General features: G+C 38.4%; 1 long non-coding RNA gene across 1 annotated transcript; it reads right to left on the bottom strand.

The window, feature by feature from the left end:
• Window positions 1-16011: 16011 nt before the first annotated feature.
• On the bottom strand, window positions 16012-16641 carry LOC145006465 (uncharacterized). The gene is made up of 2 exons (XR_013662907.1): window positions 16497-16641; window positions 16012-16417 (listed from the first exon to the last, which is right to left on the bottom strand). It is a non-coding gene; the product is annotated as an uncharacterized LOC145006465 (long non-coding RNA).
• Between the last annotated feature and the right edge of the window lie 5632 nt (window positions 16642-22273).

The raw sequence follows: 22273 nt of genomic DNA, 5'->3' as shown, positions 1-22273 counted from the left end.
AACACATAACATATCAGGTAGTAGCAAACCTAGATGATATCACAAAGACAATCATCTAACAAACAACTCCGACTGGTGAGTCGGCATTGTGGCCTTAGACCCACCGCTAATGGAAGGTAACTCACCTCGGAGTAGCTGCTGATCTGTGTGGGAATAGTCTAACTGCTGCTGCTGCTGCTCCGGAAATCCTCCGGCTGTAATTCCCACCAAACACTTAGTCAAAAACTGCTAACTGCCCTTTGGGTAAAATTACCATTTTACCCCTGATCATGCCCTAAGTCAAAGTCAGAGTCAACTTCGAGTTGACCCGACTCGCCGAGTTCACTCGCCAACTTGCCAAGTCCTTGTCCAAACGACTGACCTGGGTTTTGTTTCTACTCGTCGAGTTAGGCGTTGACTCGATGAGTTCTCCTTCCAAACTGATTTTCAAGTCATTCATCCTACTCGCTGATTTGTATGAACAACTCGCCGAGTTCATCTTCATCCGATGAACAAGTTATATTGTGACTCGCCGAGTTGTATAAACAACTCGCTGAGTCTGATCTTGATCTAAGGAGATTGCCTTGAACTCGCCGAGTCTGGGCATCGACTCATCAAGTTCCATTATGGGTGATTTTTGGCTTCCAACTCACCGAGTCCACCCTGGACTCACTACACAACTCGACACAGCAAAAAGGGGACAATCTCGGAGACTCGCGACTAGACTCGCCGAGTCAGATGAGCGACTCACCGAGTCTGCTCCATGCAAGAGCCATATACGCTATTTCACTCGAATCTAGTCCATTCCATTCATAGATCTGGGTTCCTAGATCATGAATAACATGTAAAGTTTCCAACTTTACGTGTTGATATTCATCCATGAGGGTTTTAGGGTTCAAAATGCACCAAAAGAGTAGATCTAAGGTGCTCATGCAATATGGGTCCATAAAGGTAGTAGATCTGAGCTCCTGGAGCTCAACCAAGCCTAGATCTAGAGGCCAATCAACTTATTACGAAATATGATGCACATACAAGCTTGGGGAAGGGCTCAAGGGAGAATTTAATGGAGTTACAAGCATATAGACAGGGGAAAACGAGTTTTACCTCAAGGAAATCACTGAGAGGACACTAAGATGCTTGGCTTCCTTCCCTTCCTCTTGATCTACTCCACTTCCTTCTCAAAATCTTCAAGAACACACACTAAAATGCCTCAAACTCACAAGAACAAGAGCTAGAACGTTTGGAGAGCTTCTGGAGGTGAATGGGGCGGAGTTGGGGCGCTAATGGGTGTTTAAATAGGGTGAAAACCCTGGGAAATTAGGGTTTCATCAAACAACGCAGACTCGCCGAGTCCCTAATATGGACTCGTCAAGTCGCCATCTTATCCGCGCCCCAATGTCTCATCTCTACTCGGCGAGTCGTGCCTCCAACTCGCCGAGTCCACGGCCAAAACACAAATACTTAAGGCAAATCTCACGTACCAGGAACCAGGTGCTACAAATCTCCCCCACTTATTTTAGACTTCGTCCTCGAAGTCTGCCGCTCGATCCTGAAACAGCTCGGGGTAATGCTCCATCATCTCTTCTACCGGCTCCCAAGTCCACTCCGAACCCTTGCGGTACTGCCATTGCACCTTCACTAGTTCCACCCTCTTGTTCCTCAAATCCTTCGACTTTCGGTCGAGGATTGCGACTGGGCGCTCAATGTAATTCAGGCTATCATCAACCTGGATATCCTCCAACGACACTAATACTGAATCATCCATTAAGCACTTCCTTAGCTGAGAGACATGGAAAGTGATGTGGATCTGGCTGAGCTCGACTGGCAGATCCAATCTATATGCCACCTTGCCCACCCGGGCTACATCCCTGAACGGTACGATGAATCTCGGGCCTAACTTGGCCCGCTTCCTGAATCGAATGACGCCTTTCCAAGGAGACACCTTTAGGAGAACCATATCCTCGACTTGGAACTCCAAGTCGGATCGATGCTTGTCGGCATAACTTTTCTGCTGACTCTAAGCAGTCTGAGGCCTACTCCGAACCTGTTGGATCGTCTCGGTCGTCTCGAGCAGCACCTCGGTGCTCCCTATAACCCTCTGGCCAACGTCACCCCAGCATATCGGGGTCCTGCACCTCCGTCCGTACAACATCTCGAATGGGGGACGGTCAATACTTGCGTGGTAGTTGTTGTTGTATGAGAACTCAGCCAAGGGAAGATAGGTATCCCAGCTACCACTGAAATCTAACACACATGCCCGCAACATATCCGCCAAAGTCTGGATGGTCCGCTCGCTCTAACTATCCGTCTGCGGGTGAAAGGCGGTGCTAAAATGCAAACGAGTGCCCAACTCGTCATGAAACTTCTTCCAAAATCTGGATATGAATCGCACATCTCGGTCTGATATCTGTGACACTAGCACCCCGTGCCGCGCTACTATCTCCCTAATGTAGATATCGGTCAACTTTTCGACTGAGATGCTCTCCTGGATCAGAATAAAATGGGCGCTCTTGGTCAATCGATCCACGATGAACCAAATCGAATCTACTCCGCGCGTAGTCCTGGGAAGCTTTGTGATAAAATCCATCGTGATGTCTTCCCATTTCCACAACGGGATGTCCAATGGCTGCATCTTCCCATGCGGTCTCTGATGTTCGGCGTTGACCTTCCTGCAGGTCAAGCACTGCTCGACGTACCATGCCACATCCTGCTTCATGCACGGCCACCAATAGTCTAGACGGAGATCCCTATACATCTTCGTCGCCCCGGGATGAATAGAGAATCGGGACTTGTGCGCCTCCTCCATCGAGATCTGGCGCACGCCTCTGTGATATAACACCCACACCTTGCGGTGTAGTGTCAATAGTCCTCGACTATCATAATCGAAGGAGGAAACCTGACACACCACACACTCGCTCTTCCGATGTTCCTCCTTGATAGCCTCCTGTTGAGCCTCCCGAATCTGCTCCAACAGGGGAGTCACCACAGTCATCCTCAAGCAAATATCCTTGATCAGCACCGCCTTGCGGATAAGCGCATCGGCCACCACGTTGGCCTTTCCCGGGTGGTAAAGGATCTCACAATCATAATCCTTCACCATGTCCAACCACCGACACTGCCTCATGTTCAGATTCGGCTGATCCATGAGGTACCTCAAACTCTTGTGGTCCGTGTAAATGGTACACCGAACCCCGTAGAGGTAATGCCGCCAAATCTTGAGGGCGAAAACCACCGCCCCCAACTCCAAATCATGCGTCGGGTAGTTCGCCTCGTGAGGCTTGAGCTGCCTCGAAGCGTAGGCAATGACATGCCCCCTCTGCATCCATACCGCACCCAACCCTGAAATAGACGCGTCACAATAAACCACAAAATCCTCTACGCACTCTAGCAGGGATAAGATCGGCGCCTCGCATAATCTCTGTCTCAGTGTATGAAACGCTGCCTGTTGCTCGGTCCCCACCGAAATACCACGGCTTTCTTCGTCAACCGTGTCAGGGGTACAACTATCTTGGAGAAATCCTGAATGAACCTCCGATAATAGCTTGCCAATCCCAGAAAACTCCGAATCTCAGATGGAGACTTCGGAACCTCCAATCTCATCACGGCCTCGACCTTGGCCGGATCGACTAGAATCCCGTTCTGGTTGACAAGGTGTCCGAGAAATTGCACCTCGCGCAACCAAAACTCACACTTGGAGAACTTGGCATACAAGCTCTCCCTCCTCAGGGTCTCCAATACCTCTCTCAAATGCTCCTCATGCTCTTCCTGTGTCTTGGAATAAACCAAGATGTCATCGATAAAGACTATCACAGACAAATCCAGCATCGGTCTGCACACGCGGTTCATTAGGTCCATGAACGCGGCAGGAGCATTGGTGAGCCCAAACGGCATCACCACGAACTCATAGTGGCCATAGCGCATCCAAAACGCGGTCTTGTGCGTATCCTCCTCCCTTACCCTCATCTGATGATAACCCGAATGCAAATCAATGTTGGAGAACCAAGATGCTCCCTGAAACTGGTCAAAGAGATCATGAATCCTCGGGAGTGGGTAACGGTTCGTCACCGTTACCTTGTTTAACTCCCGATAATCTATACACATTCGGTGCCACCCGTCCTTCTTCTTCACAAACAGAATCGGGGCTCCCCATGGTGAACTTCTCGGTTTAATGAATCCCTTGCCTAGCAGCTCCTGCAGCTGCGTAGACAACTCCTGCATCTCAGGAGGAGCCAGCCGATATGGTGCCTTGGCTATCGGAGCTGCACCAGGAATGAGGTCAATCCTAAACTCCACCTGTCACTCCAGAGGTATCCCAGGAAGCTCCTCTGGGAAAATATCTGCGAAATCTCGCACCACCGGAACCTCACCCACTGATGCCTTACCCGCCTTTCGGGTATCCATCACGTACGCAACATAACCTCCGCATCCCTGCTGAAGGTATTGTCTAGCCCTCGCTGCTGAACAGACTGAGGGTCCACGCTGTGGTCTCTCGCCATGAATCACTAACTCTCCCCCACCTGGGGTCCGGACTCGCACTAGCTACTGTACGCAATCTATCACTGCCCCATTAGGGCTCAACCAGTCCATACCTATGATCACCTTGTTCCCACGCAACAGAATGGGAACCAAATCTACCAAGTAGCGCTCCTCGAACAAACGCAATACGCAGTCCCGAAACACAATCGATGCCTGCACAAATCGATCATCAGAAATTTCTACTTCCAAAGCGCAATCCAATATGCCCGAAGACTCAGGAAACTTCTTGCTTAGCGCAAGGGACACAAACGATCGAGATGCACCCGAGTCGAACAACACCTAAACTGGGATACCGTTCACATGGAACGATCCTAACACATATACATATACTGAGTACACATCAATATCATAACATCATATAAATAAACGAGAGGGAAAAAATCATACCCATCACCACATCGGGTGCTGCACGTGCCTCCTCTGTGGTCAGCTGAAATGCCTGGCTCCTCACCACTAGAGCCTCTGCCTTTCCCTGCCGGCCATCTATGATCTGCAGGGTCACTGGAGCTGGCGCCTTCACTGGCGCTGAAGCTGTCAACTAGGGACAATTGGCCTTCTTGTGGCCTCTCTGGTTGCAGTGGAAACACAACAACTCCGATGTCTGAATAAGTGCTGCCGGAGTAGTGCAATCCCTGCTATAGTGCCCAGTCTTGCCGCACTTGTAGCAACATGATGATCCCATCCTACACACCCCCTCGTGTGGCCTGCCGCATTTCCTGCAGTGGCTCGGTCCTGACTGGCCTTTCGGCCTACCATCTGATCCCTTGGGCTTCTTCCTCGAAGCCCCTCCTATCTGTCCCTCCTCTAACTCCCGTTTCCGGATATGCTCCAAATCTATCTCCCTCTCCCTCGCCCTGGAAATCATGGAGTCTAGGGTGGGGCAAGCAGAAAAACAAACGTGCTCCCGGATATCAGCCCGGAGCATGTCATGATAGCGGGTCCTCCTCATGTCCTCATCGCCCGCATATTGGGGCACCAACAGTGCCCTCTCCCGGAACTTGGCAGTGATATCCGCCACATTCTCAGTCGTCTGCCTCATGTCCAAAAACTCCCTGGCCAGCTGCTGAAGCTTGACAGCCGGTGCAAACTCTACCCTGAACCTGGTTACAAAGTTCGACCAGGTCATAGCCTCGATAGGTGAGGCTCCCAAAGAGTCACCCACTGACTCCCACCAATCTCGAGCTCGGTTTCGTAAACACTCTGCTGCATACCTCAACTTCGACCCCTCGGGGCAGAAGCTAGTCAACTGTGCAGACTCGATGTCTGCAATCCATCGCCTGGCAACAATGGGGTCCTTCACCCCGTGGAAATCTAGCGCACCACTGCCCCTGAAGTCCTTAAAGGACATCGTGCGAGATCCCGACTGGCCAGATGCCATGTCACTCCTGAATGCCTGGAGGCGATCCTCCATCATCTCCAATATTCCCTCCTTGATCGACCCGAAGATAATGGGGGTCGACTCAAGGATACCTCTGGTGATCTCTGACGCGATGAACTCGTGCAGCCTCTCATCTACTGGCTCGGAACCTGATCCCGAACCCGATCCCTCTCCTGAACTGCCAACTTCTGGCCTCGGGCGTAGTACCACCATTCTGAAATACAAAGAAATAACAACTGTTAGCAAACTGATACCCCTGGAGGGATCCCACCCACTACAAGTTCCCTAGTCTTATCTTAGCCTTCCTCGGTTCGGGTACGGATCCTCTGCTTTCAGTAGTACGGGCACATACTACCTTCCACATCTATCCGTACCTTCCCCAAGGACCGCCTCGACTCAACCAGGTCCCTTCCCCTACCGCTAATCACTGCTACTCTTTATCCTAGGCTTACCCTAGGAAACCTCTGACTCCACCCAACCCATTCCTCAACTGTTGAAAGCCTCTTGGTCATGCCAATTAACTATTACCTGAATACAATCACATGTACTGAGGCTCGGATAATCCTTCGAGTAAGTGACTCATCTCTACAATGGTTAAGACTCAAACAAGATCTACGCAATAGAGTCAAATCCAACACTCTGAGATTATTCAACCCTGATCACATGTGAATTTAACGTATTCACCTAACAGTTAACTCCCATCACTTCAAGGCCCACATAGCACAAAGCAAACAACATTCGGACATAAGGGAAACAATCTCAAGCAACTCTATCCTCGCAGAGAGAACTAAACTAGCATACAAAGCTAAACTCGTACTATCAGGAATAACCTAAACAAGCTACCCTACTGCTGTTTACTTAATTCTAGCATGCAACTCTTCCATATACTGAAGCACATAAAGCAGGCACATAAGGCATCACTCCTAGATGCTTAGTCCTATTCTAGCATGTTGTACTACAGAAACTGATAAGCATAAATAAACTTGTGTGGGTATATTGGGGAATACTTACTTGAGCTTGGTCGGTCGCGCACATCACACACATTGTTCTTTCTTAAAACCCGGTACTTAACCTTTTAGAAAACATTTTCTCTTTCCAAAATCTTTTAATCCCTCGATTTGAGTTCAAACACCCCTGAAGGTGTATCCGAATCCCTCAAACCAGGGCTCTGATACCAACTTGTAACGACCCAATTTTCACGTCCAAAAATTTCATTTTTAAAACATTACTTTAGAAAACGTTAATAAATAAAAACATTGTTTGATGAAACTACATCACATCATAGAGCATGTTCAAAAGTCAAGTCATACAACCAATCGAAACATCAGATTATAAATCCCAAAGAAATCTAATAGATGCGGAAACCAGTGTTTGTGCATGATGTGCCGCTACCGTGCCAGCTCCTTCCCCTTCAATGAAGAGGTACCTGAAACCAAAAACTATAAACTGTTATCACAAAGCTTAGTGAGTTCCCCCATCGTACTCCATACCATACTATACATAACATACATACTGCCAGGCTATTCTGGGCTGCCTGACTACCCGGTACGGCCATTCTGGGGGTGCCGACTACCCGTGCGGCCATTCTGGGGTGCCGTCCTACCCGTGTCAAGCCATTCTGGGGCGCTGACATACCCATGTTGAGCTATTCTGGGGTGCTGACTACCCTTTGGTCCTAACAACCAAACCTCAGGGAGTATTTCACCCCCAACTACTACCATCACATATATCATAACACAAACATAGTATCAGACATATCTGGGGTTTCTGACTACCCTTCGGTCCTAACAACCGAACTCTACTACTATCACATACAACCTATCATGCCAACACATAACATATCAGGTAGTAGCAAACCTAGATGAAATCACAAAGACAATCATCTAACAAACAACTCCTACTGGTGGGTCGGCATTGTGGCCTTAGACCCACCGCTACTGGAAGGTAACTCACCTCGGAGTAGCTGCTGATCTGTGTGGGAATAGTCTGACTGCTGTTGCTACTACTCCGGAAATCCTCCGACTGTAATTCCCACCAAACACTTAGTCAAAAACTGCTAACTGTCCTTTGGGTAAAATGACCATTTTACCCCTGATCATGCCCTAAGTCAAAGTCAGAGTCAACTTCCAGTTGACCCGACTCGCCGAGTTGACTCACCAACTCACTAAGTCCATGTCCAAACGACTGACCTGAATTTTTTTTCTACTCGTCGAGTTAGGCGTTGACTCGACGAGTTCTCCTTCCAAACTGATGTTCAAGTCCTTCATCCTACTCGCCGAGTTGTATGAACTACTCGCCGAGTTCATCTTCATCCGATGAACAAGTTATACTATGACTCGCCGAGTTGAATGAACAACTCGCCGAGTCTGATCATGATCTAAGGAGATTGCCTTGAACTCGCCGAGTCTGGGCATCGACTCGTCGAGTTCCATTATGGGTGAGTTTTTCCTTCCAGCTCACCGAGTCCACCCTGGACTCACTACACAACTCGACACAGCAAAAAGGGGACAATCTCGGAGACTCGCGACTAGACTCGCCGAGTCAGATGAGCGACTCGCCGAGTCTGCTCCATGCAAGAGCCATATACGCTATTTCACTCGAATCTAGTCCATTCCATTCATAGATCTGGGTTCCTAGATCATGAATAACATGTAAAGTTTCCAACTTTACGTGTTGATATTCATCCATGAGGGTTTTAGGGTTCAAAATGCACCAAAAGAGTAGATCTAAGATGCTCATGCAATATGGGTCCATAAAGGTAGTAGATCTGAGCTCCTGGAGCTCAACCAAGCCTAGATCTAGAGGCCAATCAACTTATTACGAAATATGATGCACATACAAGCTTGGGGAAGGGCTCAAGGGAGAATTTAATGGAGTTACAAGCATATAGACAGGGGAAAACGAGTTTTACCTCAAGGAAATCACTGAGAGGACACTAAGATGCTTGGCTTCCTTCCCTTCGTCTTGATCTACTCCACTTCCTTCTCAAAATCTTCAAGAACACACACTAAAATGCCTCAAACTCACAAGAACAAGAGCTAGAACGTTTGGAGAGCTTCTGGGGGTGAATGGGGCGTAGTTGGGGTGCAAATGGGTGTTTAAATAGGGTGCAAACCCTTGGAAATTAGGGTTTCATCAAACAGCGCAGACTCGCCGAGTCCCTAAATAGGGTGCAAACCCTTGGAAAATATCTGCGCCCCAAAGTCTCGTCTCTACTCGGCGAGTCGGGCCTCCAACTCGCCGAGTCCACGGCTAAAACACAAATACTTAAGGCAAATCTCAAGTACCAGGGACCAGGTGCTACATCATCTTTAGCTTTTAGAAGGTAAACCCACATTACCCTAGTGTAATAATCAACCAGTAGGAGGAAATATTTATTTCCGGCTAGTGTAGATGGAGTGATAGGACCATATAGGTCTCCAAGCACGAGCTCTAGCCTTTTTGAAGCTTTGAACATTATACTTGTTGGGTAGGGGTTTTGCGTTTGCTTTCCTATCAAGCAGCCTTCACATAAATGTGTGGGATGTTTAGTTTTTGGCAAGCCGACTGCCAAGCTCTTGTCTAACATTTTCTTGAGTGTGATGAAGTTCACGTCTTCCGTATGAGCATGCTAATGCCATGTCTGATTGGTAGTTTCTCCAAGTAGACATTGAGACTCAATTTCATTTAAGATTATATTATAGAGTCGATTTTCAGATTGCTTTACCGTCATGAGCAGTCAGTTCTTGTCATCGTGGATCCAAAGGAATAAGTCGTGCATATATATTTGATCCCCTTTTCCCGCTAGTTGTCCCAAACTGATGATGTTACTACATAACCTTGGTATGTAGTAAACACTTTGAAGCACTCGATGTTCTCCATTCTTACATTGAAATACGATAAAACCTTTTCCTTCAAATTTCTAGATACCAAACTGATTGTTGTTGCTTCTTAGTGGTGTGAATTTTGGATTGACTTTTTCTTCAATCAAGAACACTTCCTCAACTGTCATGATCTCATGGATTGCTGCCAAGAGAAGGGCTGGTTCATTATCAGTTGGACCTTGATTCATATTAGCTTCTTGATTTCTCTCTTTTCGTAGATTTTTACATTCTGCTGCATAATGCCTGAAATCTTGACAATTATAGCACTAGATTTTGTTCTTGTCTCTATTTTTGTTTGTGCCATGAGTATTCTCTCGTTGCAGGTTATTACTACCTCTTCCTTCGCCGCCACCTCTACCTCCTCCTCTACCTTGACCTCTTCTATGGCCTCCATAAGTGTTTGAGTTTCCCCGATTGTTTTTTGTTAGAGGAGCGTGACTAATCATGGCTTTGTTTCTTACTTCTTTCGTTCCATTCTTGATGCGTAAGTAGAAGCTTCTTTTCTTCAACTTCAACATGCCTACGGATTCTCTCCTCACTAGCTTTCAGTCGCCCGACAACTTCTTCAAAAGACATAGTATATATAAGTTGCATAACTTATTTATAATGAAGTTTAGCCGACCAATATTTCCATATAGCAATAACCAACTATAATATTCAACTAGATTTCTTACTATAACTATCAACCATTCGCAACCTTACAGGTTGTAATCCAATACTCATAATATTTGTATTTATCCATAATTTAAATTCTACAACTATCAACCATACTATAACTATCAACCACTCGTAACCTTACTATAACTATAAATATCAACCATTCGCAACCTTACAGGTTGTAATCCAATACTCATAATACTCATAATACAATGATAAACATATCAAAATAACATATATCTAAAAAGAAGTGTGGTTATGCATCTGTTTAGTTATTGAAGACTAACTACAACTTTTGGCTTCAAATCTCCAATTGATCAGATTGATCAATCTCTTTCCAATTACCTATTCACATAACATATAAAGTTCCTAAAAATAGTCATATTCCATTAGGAACTTAATAACATTCCAATTCTACAAAAATCATATTTTATCCCCCAAATACTAACTTGATAATTTTTTGTCAAGAAACTGATTAAGCTCCATGAATTAGTCTTACATATGACTTAATTCGTCAAGTAATGTACTCAATTTCACAAGTTCGTCATTTTCACAATTTAGGATTTATAAACCTTACTATCATATTTCATGAATTCAACCACAAAATACTACTATAAAGCTTGTAATTAGCTTCCAAACACTTACAATAACATCATAATCAAAATATTCAAAAGTTATTTACTAACCTGAATTGAACATTTTCAATTAGATCAAAGGCTTAATCAAAGAGGAAATTAATACATTTATGTGACTCTATATATTACAACTTGTTTCCCTTGATTCAAGTCTTCGCTAGAACACGTCATACATTCAAAATCACCCTAGCAAAGCACTTGTTTAAACCATGTGAAATAAGTTTGATAAAAGAAGTTTAACAGATTAAGTATCTGTTCTGGTAGTGCCACCACTCCTTTGAAATCTTTTTACCATGTCATGGTTATTGTATTTCATAGATTTTAGCTTTGGCTATTTTTTAATCCAACTTCAAACAATCATAACTTCTTTGTTTCAAACCTATTTTTAATGATCTTAATATCCACGCGAAGTATTAACATGACATACATCTCTATCTAGTTACTTTTTGCTTAATTTCTAAAAAACTTAATCAATTAAGACATGAAAAAGGCTCAAAATACCAACATGTCCCACTTTGCCCTTTTTGCTCAAATACACAATTAAGTGACTAAAATCACTTAGCCAACATTATAAATCATCTCACGATATACTCTAACATATTTTTCAATTTCACAAGATTAAATCTTGATTATCTCATGAATTTATCAAAAATGACCAAATTACACTTTCGGTTAAACTATTCATATATCGTGGTATTCGGATTTATCTTAGTTCGTTACAGTTACTACTGCATTAAAGAGATATCATCTCAGATCTTTTCAAAATCTTAGTGATCATATTTCGAGTCTATAAACCTTTTATTTAGTTATTTCCTTCTTATCAAATTTTACACAATATAGAAATCTATTTTGCTATTTTCTTGCATTCTTAAATAATTTCCACACTTTCTTCACTAATTCATTTTCATTTTCACATAGTAATAGCTTCTATGAAAAACCTGTGTTAGACTTTCCCGTAGTCCTTACATATTAAACCAAATATGGAAACCACATCCTATATCAAGTATCGAAGAATTTGAAATTTGAGTGTTATTTATTTGTATAGACTACATACCAGATGTAGAGACAAATAACTCACTCTTTGTTTTTCTTACTTCTTGTAAGTACTTTGGAAAACTTCTCTTCCAATGTCCCTTCTAGCCACAGTGAATGCACACGACCACTTTCGGATTACTGACAGGAAGAGCATCAAAGTTGACTTTTCCTTTTGACCCACCAATTGACTCTCCAATATGGGCATTCCCTTTCCACTTGGGTTGGGATAAAGCCTTTCTTTTCTTCCCCTTTCCGTATTGAATGGCTAAGATAGGGTTACTTTCAATAAATTTGGAATAAGACTTCTTCAATCTAGCTTTACCAGTTTGCAATGGACTATGTAGCTCAAGCAATGTCGTTTATGTGTTGTTGAAATGATAAGATAGGATAAACATATCGTAACTAAGTGGTAAGGTGTTGAGGATCATATAAATGGCCAGCTTCTTGTCTTAATTAACATTGATCTATTCTAGTCTTTCCACGTGTCTTTACATCTTTTACACATAAATTCCCTATCTTTCAGCTTGCATGCCATTATGGATTTGATGACCACATAACACTCTTGTCACGATTTTCTGTGGAGCATTTGATAAAGAGCTAAGTTCACTTCATAGGGGAAATAGTCCTTATAGAACGTTTACAAATCATTTGTTATGGTTGTAATCATTATGCAAGCGATCTTAGTGGCAACGTCAACATGTTGTTTATGTCTAACAATTTTCTAAATAGTAGCAGACACATTGTTAATTTCAAGAAAAGGGATTTCAATAACATACTTATTATTCTCATAGCTAAGTGTCATATTCAAATTTCGCATCAAGTCCATGTATTTTGGACCAATAAGCTTTTCTTTTGATAGAATTGACATAATAGTGCAATTTGAGTTTTGAGTGGGTGGAGGAGGAGGAGGGAGACCACCATTTCTAGCCATATATAATAAAAGATAAAGTTTTAGGTAATTGTATCAATCCTCAATACTTTAACACAGATAAATATATGTGGCTAGGAGCCATATTTTTAGTTTGTAATAAGAAGAATAATGTCATAATCAATTTCCAAATTTGTATTAGGTAGGTAATGCACTTTACTAATTTCAATCTCTATGAAATTCCTAGATATTTCAATATACATTAAACTATTCAATGACATGTTTAATCATAGATTATGAAAATAAGAAAAGAAACTTGGATTCACAACTTAATAGCAATTAAGCAAAGATTAGCAAAAGAAAACACAAATGAAAGACTAAAAAGTTAAATTCACACCTTAACAAAAGAAAAAATAATCAAAAACAAAAAAAATTTGCATCATAAAGATCTACAACACATGTAAGTAGAAAAAAATAAATATAAAACATGGATTCATAGCTTAAAACAGATAAAAAATCATAAATTCACATCTTAAAACTTGAAAAAAATGGTGTATTCACAAAAAAAAAAAAAAAAAAAAAAAAAAAAAAAAAACCCTTATATTTTCTTATTAATAATATTTAAAACTAATATCAACATGACTAAACAATTAGTAAAACAGTAAAACATCACAATTCACAGCTTAAATAACATAGATTCACATTATTTGAGAAAACACTAGCATTATAGCACATTCTAAATTCAATTGATAACAAAATAGCTAAAAAACCTAAGTCGTGAACAACTATTCTATGCATAAATCATAACAAATAAGAATACAAACTTGGTTTCACAACTTAATAGTAATGCATTCACAACTTAGTAGCACTTAAAACTAACATCAAGAGCTGTAAACAACAAAAGAAAGACTAAAAAAATTGAATTCACATCTTAACAAAAGAAAAACCAATCAAAATAAAAATTGACATACTTCATGAAGATCAAGTGGTGTTTCACCTGAAATCGGAGAGAAAGGGATGGAGATGAGTTGACTATGTTTCACTGGAGCGATGGTGTAACCACAATGATGAGGTTTGACAACGACATCAGATTTGGTCCATCAATCTCGTCAGGATTCATAGATTTAGATGCATAAATTGTAGAACATAGATCTAGAGGTGTAAACTGTAGATTTGTTGCCGAAGATCGTAGATCTATAGCTAGATATTATAGATCTGGACCAGAGCACTTCTGATGTGATAGCGTCATAGATGAAGTTATAAGTCTAGGGTTCCTTCTAAGGTTCTTAAACAAGGGGCTGGGCAATAAAATTAATGATGTTCACGAGCTTCTTTGAAGTAGTCGAAGTCGCCGAAGAAGGTAATGTAGCCAAAGATAACATGTTGTCTCAATAATATTTCCGTCTAAGGTTGCATTAATTTGATCAGAGTAAGACTTGGAGAAGATAAAAAAAAAATTAAGGAGCTATGACACTAGCAGCATTGGTGCCGATTTCAATTATGGCGAGGTGGAAGTGGGGCGGACATCAACGGCGTCAAGAGGTAGTGTTAAGTTTGTGTTGGTAGGTGAGTTTGAGAGTGGCTGATTGTATCAGATCTACAAGATCTTATATAAATGAAAAAGTGTTGGAATTTTTATCAAAATGTTAGGTTATAAAGTTAAAGGTCTCAAAATGGCCATTTTTCCCATATTGCTATAAACCTTACAAAAAAACAAAAACCTAGAATTGACAAATATACCCTTAATAAGAAGCTACAAATAATAATTCCTATAGCTCCTAATGTTTTTTGGTTCTCATTTGATCTTATATATATATATATATATATATATATATATATATATATATATATATATATATATATACACACACACACACACACACACACACACACACACACACTAAGTCCGAGACTCGTGTAATACATGTGTTTATTAAAAATAAAAATTTAATATAAAGTTGTACGAATTACAAATTTTTTTAAAATAATATAAATACAATAGATATAGTGAATAAAATAAGTAATTCAATATATTCTAGGAGATTTGAAACAGAAAAATATAAAACATTTATTCTAAAATTTAATAAAGATCTAACTTACATAATAAAATATGGATTTTAAATTTAAGAAAATCGAAAAATACAAGAAAATGACAAGTGTAAAAGAAATAATTCAAATTATCCTAAAAAATGACATGTGTCAAATTTTAATGAGAACATGATATTTGGAAAAAATGATATTCATTTATTAGGTTAGAAGAGATATATTATCATCGTCTCATATTTATTGTTCACTTTTGACTTTTAAAGTATGTATTCTTCAACTTTAACTTTAAATATTTGTGATTTAGATATATAATACTTTATGAAAAATAAATTAATGAATTGTGTTTTAAATGTTTTTTCATTATTATAAGTTTCATCAAGTAATACATAACACATATAAAAATATTTACGGTCAAATTTGATGAATAAAAACTTTATATGTGTATATGTCATCATCAATCATTATACATATATGTTTGTTCACAGATTGAGTAATCACATATGATTGACAATTGGTGGCATAAATCATTATAAATCATTATAAATCATTATACAAAGGTGGCATAAATCTTTATACGTGTATGTCATCATAAATCATTATACAAAGTTGGCGGTCGTATAAGTGATGAACGTGATAGTGGTTTGGTCGGCTAGTGTCAAAGGTGGTGGTAGTAGTGGTGGTGGTGGTGCTGGTTGTGGTGGTGGAGATGGCGGTGGAGGAGAAAGGAACAAACGGTGCTCTATAATCATGTATGATTATAACAGACATGACGCACCGGTATGCCGGAAAGATAGAACAGAAGATGTGAAATATATGGTTGAGGTTGAATATCAAGATCTCTGTTTTATTTTTAATTTCAACGTAACCTCTCTCTCTCTCACTCTCTCTCTCTCTCTCTCTATCTATATATATATATATATATATATATATATATATATATATATATATATATATATATATATATATATATATATTGTGATGTTAAGAAAAAAATGAAAGTATTAAAACAAGACATTGAAAACGATATATTTTTTGACATAAAAGCTCAAAGTTCACTTATTTTACGGCACACATTAAGTGCATACTTCCACCAAAAGAAGTTGCGCTAATTATTTGTTTTACATATAAGCACTACATAATGCATTATTGCATTGTGAAACATCTTTTTAGTATATGACTGAAAAGATGGTTCTTTCTCGAGGTTTCCATTAGTTTTGAGTTTGTTTGTAAGCGGCTGCCTCTGCAAATGTCTTGCAACACTTACACCCTCCTTTATCCTTGGAATATTTACTGGAACAACAACCATGCCTGCAACCTTTACCCCCATATACAGGATCATCTTTACGCATACCACCTTTTTTAGGCGCTCCCATTCTACCGCCTACGATGTGTTCTCCATGTCCACCGGGATTATACTGACCTACAACTTTAAGTGTTAATTAATTTGCAATATTTATACGCTTTTTAAAAATAAAACACGTAAGAGTGAATTCATTTACTGTCAGTGTTTTCAGCCAACTCCGTAGCTGCAGCCACTTCAGAGGTAATGAGAAGGACAACAGCAAAAGCTAGAGTAAGAAGAAGGAAAGCTCTCGGAGCCATTTTCACCGGTTTGTACAAAATGAAATATATGGAAGAGGGATGTGGAAATTAGTGTGTTACACTTCCCTATTTATAGAAGGTTTTGTGAATGAGAAAAATTATTGATATGTCCTACTCCTTTTAGTGGTTGGGTGGTGAGGATTGGGGCTAAGATTAGGACACTACTTTTTTTTTTTTTTTTCTGCATGTGCTTGAATTTTATCACTTTTCTTATTGAACAACAAGAAATATATTAAAAAGAAGCTAGAGGTACATGAATTACATCGTAAACCCAATTAGGGTCCATACACTAAGCAAACCAATTAAACGCCTCAGCTTTACAAGCATGATTCTTAACCGAAAAAAATCATGAAATTGCACCTCCTTAGCAAAATCCTTGATGCTTTTAAATCTGTTGTTGAATTTTATCATTGGTTTATTTTATACTTGAAAATTATTACGACTAAAAAAAAGTTGCCGACGAAACAAGGAATAATAATACATATATATCGAAAAACTGGTTGTTAGCTGAAAAGCTAGTTGATAGCTGAAAAGCTAGATGTTAAATAAAAAGTTAACTGATAAAAAATAATGTTTGGTAAAACTAGCTGAAATATATAAAATTACATAAAAGGACATCTAAGAATATATGTTTTCATAATTAATTAAGGGGTGTATTTGGAAAATTTTAGAAAAACTCTTAAAAAGCTAGTCTAAGTAGTTTTTCAAAAAAACTAACTTATAAGCTACTTTTTGTATTACTAAAGACGACAACATAAAAAAACTCAAAAAATAAACTAGCTTATCAGCTAGTTGTGACGCACCAAACATAGGTTAAACTCATCCATGTTATCCATAAACTTTTGAGTCTATATATATATATATATATATATATATATATATATATATATATATATATATATATATATATATATATATATATATATATATTAGTAAGAAAATACATAAATAATAAATTAGATGTATATTAATCTGCAACTTTGTGTGTGAGTCATGCTCATTTTCTTTTACTTTTTCCTACAAATACCTTATGCTTGGAAATAGCAATTTTATTCACTCTTAACAAACTTTATATTTACACTCTTTTGCCTCAATGATTTTTAATTAATAGTTTTCATACCTAATTATTACTATAAATTTATATTATTGGTCAATTATTACTATAAAGTTATATTTTGTAAGTGACGATTCTATATTTTAAAGATATATTTTTTGTTCCTTAGAAAATTTGTTTTTTATTTTTTCCTTTCATTAATATTAACTTTATTAATTATATTTTATTATTAATTGTTATTTTTAGTATTATATTAATATTAACTTTATTAATTATATTTTATTATTAATTGTTATTTTTAGTATTATAGCAAATATGATATATTTTCAAATTTTGCTTTTACCGGCCTTCACCGTAAATAATTATTAAGATAAAAACCTTATTTTTTATTTTTATGGTTTAATTTGTAAAGAAGTTTTCTGATGCAACCCACACCATTGTTAAATACTAGTTTTATTTTATATACTACAACAATTTCAAGAATATTACAACAATGAAGTATTAGAAAAATGAAAACCAACGACAACTTATGATATCCGATGGAAAAATTTTAAAATTTCATTTTAAAAGTTTGCTAAAAATTACTATAAACTGAAATAAAACTAACATTGATAATATATAATATTGTTCTTATTTTAAATCGTAATGTAATATTTTATTTTATTTTTTTGGTAATTATTTTATATTTATTAAACAAATTAGGTGTGAGATCCATATACTATACATATTAATTAATATATAAATTGATATCTAAAAAAAATTAAAATAACCAAAAAATAACATGTGGCAAGATGTAACGTCCCAAAAATTACAACAAATTTAAACTTTTGAAAATATTTATATTTATAATAAATACCATTAAATCCTTTAATTAACAAAAACTGTTATATTTCAAGTATTCAAATAACATTTCAAAGTCAAAACATACTTTCAACAACATTAATCAATTTATAATTCAAAACAACAGACCTAATATTCATTAAATCCCATATCAAGAGTTTCCGACAAGGACCCAATCTTCAACCACGATAGTGTACAGTTAAGCTAAACCATCATTTCGTACCTGATGTACCTTTAATAATTATTTTATAAAGGAAAGGGTAAGCACGAAGCTTAATAAATTTAAACACCATATAACAATAGAAGTATTACACCCTCCTCCTATATCACATGGCATAAAGAAATATGCAAACATCCATATAATATATAAACATTAAGACCATACGTCTCATGTCTATTTTGAAACACATCCCAAACAACACCCAAATAAGGACTCTGTATTTAGCCGTCGAATCCATGGACTTAGCGTTTTTGCCTTTGGCCCCTCGACATGGCACAATGACCTTTGGTCAGTCGGCTCGGTATTAACCGTCGAGCCTAAACATATCATGCATATACGTTCCACATAACAAATAAGAACATCAAACATAGCTCATGCAAAAATATTACTTTAACTATCAATCATATAGTTCCTAATCTCACCCGACCTAATAGTAGGCATATAATCCCCTATGGTTATGAAGTGAGGAACTCACCTCCAATGATCAAACACCCTTCAAGTAGCCCAAGATACCCTTTACACCAGCTCAACTTCAACCTTCTTATTAAAGGCAAAATATAGTTAAGTTAGGTTATATGATACCCGAAAATAAAAATGGTTCATGGGTTAATTTTTCATATTTTTACATAGAAGTTATGGTTTGTTGGAGACCGTTTTCCGTCCTTTAGCACCTTATTTTTCAAAACTATTCTACATGAATGAAGTTCAAGTCCTTAGCTTTAAAATTAGTATTCGCACACCTCTATACGATTTTCTAATATTTTTGGTTATTTATACAAAACCGCCTCACCAAATAGTTAATTACGGACCATTGTGGGTCAATCATCGATTTCACCTAAGTAATGGGCATTTCTGGCTTTCAGTCAAAACTAATTAAATATAGAGTACTCAAAAAGGAAACTCTACGGTTTGGTTTTGACTAAAAAGGGTTTTCCATGACCGAGATATGTCCTTTCAAAATTATAATCCTATTTGAGAAAGATAACTATTTAGGGTTACTTTTCATCCATTCCAAGGTTTGTTGTGAGAGAAAGACACCACTCAATACCACCCAAGCCTGAAATTCGAGGATGGAAGCCATGGTTGCCCTAGAATGAAAGAAAAATGAGTAGAGGAAGGAGGAAGAAAGAAAAAAAAAAGAGAAAAGAAGAAGATGAAACCTTTGTATGCGATCCTAGTTTCACTTCTTTTAAATGAACCCTTCTTTCTTGAGTCAAAGCGCCATGATCAATCCCCTTCTTTCTCACTAAGCATCCCTTAAAAAAAGTTTTCTCTCCCTCTCTCAGTTCTATTTGGCCGTACACAACACAACACACAAAAACTTCACTTACATTAGGTTTTTAATCTAAAACACATTTGGCACCTAGGCTTAAAGGGAGACGGCCGATTAATTGAGGATTAGGCAGCAACATCATGAAGTCTCATAGGTTACTTGGTGTTTTACATGTAAAATCCGAAAATTACAATAATGGTCCCTCAAGATCTTTAATAACGACACTATTTACTCTAAAACAATTTCTTTTGCAACAGTAAGTTTCAAAGTTGACAATTTCATTCCTTTCTTTAGAAATTAGTTACATAATCTTCAAAAACTCATTCTCCAATCATATTATTATTATTATTATTATTATTATTATTATTATTATTATTATTATTATTATTAATTTTAAAAGAAAAACGATAATCGGAAAACGAGGTGTTACATCTAGCGGGCAGGTACTTAATCCCATATCGACTAGGAAGGAGATCTAAGTATTCCTAATAACGGGTGTGGATACTATGACATCACCAATTTTACGTCCTGAAAAGACTGATTTGTTTGTGCTTTATTTGAAAACCAGAGTATACTTTTGAGGAAATATGTTGCGAAATTTGTTCCCAAAAATATGATAAGTAAATTATCAAATCATTCTTGAAGGAATGGGTTTTCACTATATTAAAAACGTTAGGATGTCATTGTCAATACAATACATAAGTATAAACAGAAAGAGTACATGCATTACAACATCTATTATTCTAATGATCTATAATCCATAGATCTTTCATCAGATCAACACATATGTGCTCTTTTGCCACCACCTATAATACAAGGAATTGAGTGGGTCAGACTTGGGAACCTGGTGAACACATAGGGTTTTCAACCCATAATAATTAAGTTTATTAATTTTCATCAAATCAATAAACCCGATTACTCGTTCCTATTATCCTCACTTTCGGTCCCTAAATGATGTAAATTAAGGGACCTAGCCTAAGGACTTTTATCAAGATGGACAACACTGCTTTGGGGAATCCTCAAAAATATATGTCAATAAGGAAAACATGAGGAGGATGGAGTAAACTTGTTGAACACATAGTTCAAAAACACCTACAAGTTGCAAGCCTACCAGCGTTCCACTAAACTGTCTAAACTAGCCCGTGGTCATCATCTATACTCCGCTAGATGATTGAATCAGCTTAAACATCGAGGCCTCTCATCATTTATTTCATCATCTATATCATATACCCATCTTTAACCATCATAGTTATATGTATAACATACATATACAATTTAAATCGAGTAAAACATGTTATTTTGTTCAGCCAACATAGATACCAAGAACACATATGATATGCATACACAACATGTAATGTATATCTGTCACAACTAGTACTCTTGGCTAGGAAATTCTGTCTACGTGTGATTAACTTTTGATGTATTCTACAACTTTAAGCATGACAATATATGATGTTTATTCCAAGAACCAAATTCAATGCATGTTATACATTCAACATTAGGTCATAACCCTAATGTTTCAATTCAATCTCAAAATGAGCCATGATCTTCTTACTGGGCCTAATGGGACAGTAAGCTTTCAATTTGGTTATGTTGGACCAAGGAACTCTATTTGAGCTCTAACTGGACCCACGTTCATTAAGATCTTGTCTTTAGGGCCATATTGGGCCTAGAATGGTTCATTTTATTTCTAATGGGCCATAGTTGGTTTCATAAGCCCTAATGGGCCATAAACTCCATTTCATTTATCCTATTGGGTCGTGAACCCTCATAAGGGCCCAATAGGCCGAGAACTATCCATTTGGGCCTCATAGTATCGAAGTCAAGCATGTAAGGCCCAAACTACTTCTCCTTTCTTCTCTTCTCCCTTATTCTCGGTCGAACTATAAAAAAAAAAGAATTTGCATGGAGTTAAATGGTGACACCTCATTGTTGTTTAGAGGATAACCAATCCATTTCACATCATGTATCCGAGCATGTGTTAACCCTACATGCAATAACCTATTTAAAGCCTCCATCTCTTCTTCTTAATCTTCGGTTGAACCCACCCCTCACCACCTTCATTTTTTTTTCAAACTCTCTCAAGAACTACCCTTTCCTCCTCAAATTTTTGTGAGTTCGTGTGTGTTTCAAGAGAGCTTCATCAAGAATTCATCCATTTTGGTAAGTTACTCTTACTCAAGAAGTTTAACTTCATGATTTTGTTCAAAATTGATACTTATTTTCTCATCAAACCATGATTTATGCACCATGAAGCTCTTAGAACTCGAAGAACTCATCACGAGGG

This window comes from Lactuca saligna, chromosome 7 (assembly GCF_052625555.1).
Source record: "Lactuca saligna cultivar CGN05327 chromosome 7, ASM5262555v1, whole genome shotgun sequence".
Lineage (NCBI taxonomy): Eukaryota > Viridiplantae > Streptophyta > Magnoliopsida > Asterales > Asteraceae > Lactuca > Lactuca saligna.
This window is presented reverse-complemented; position numbering and strand designations above follow the sequence as displayed.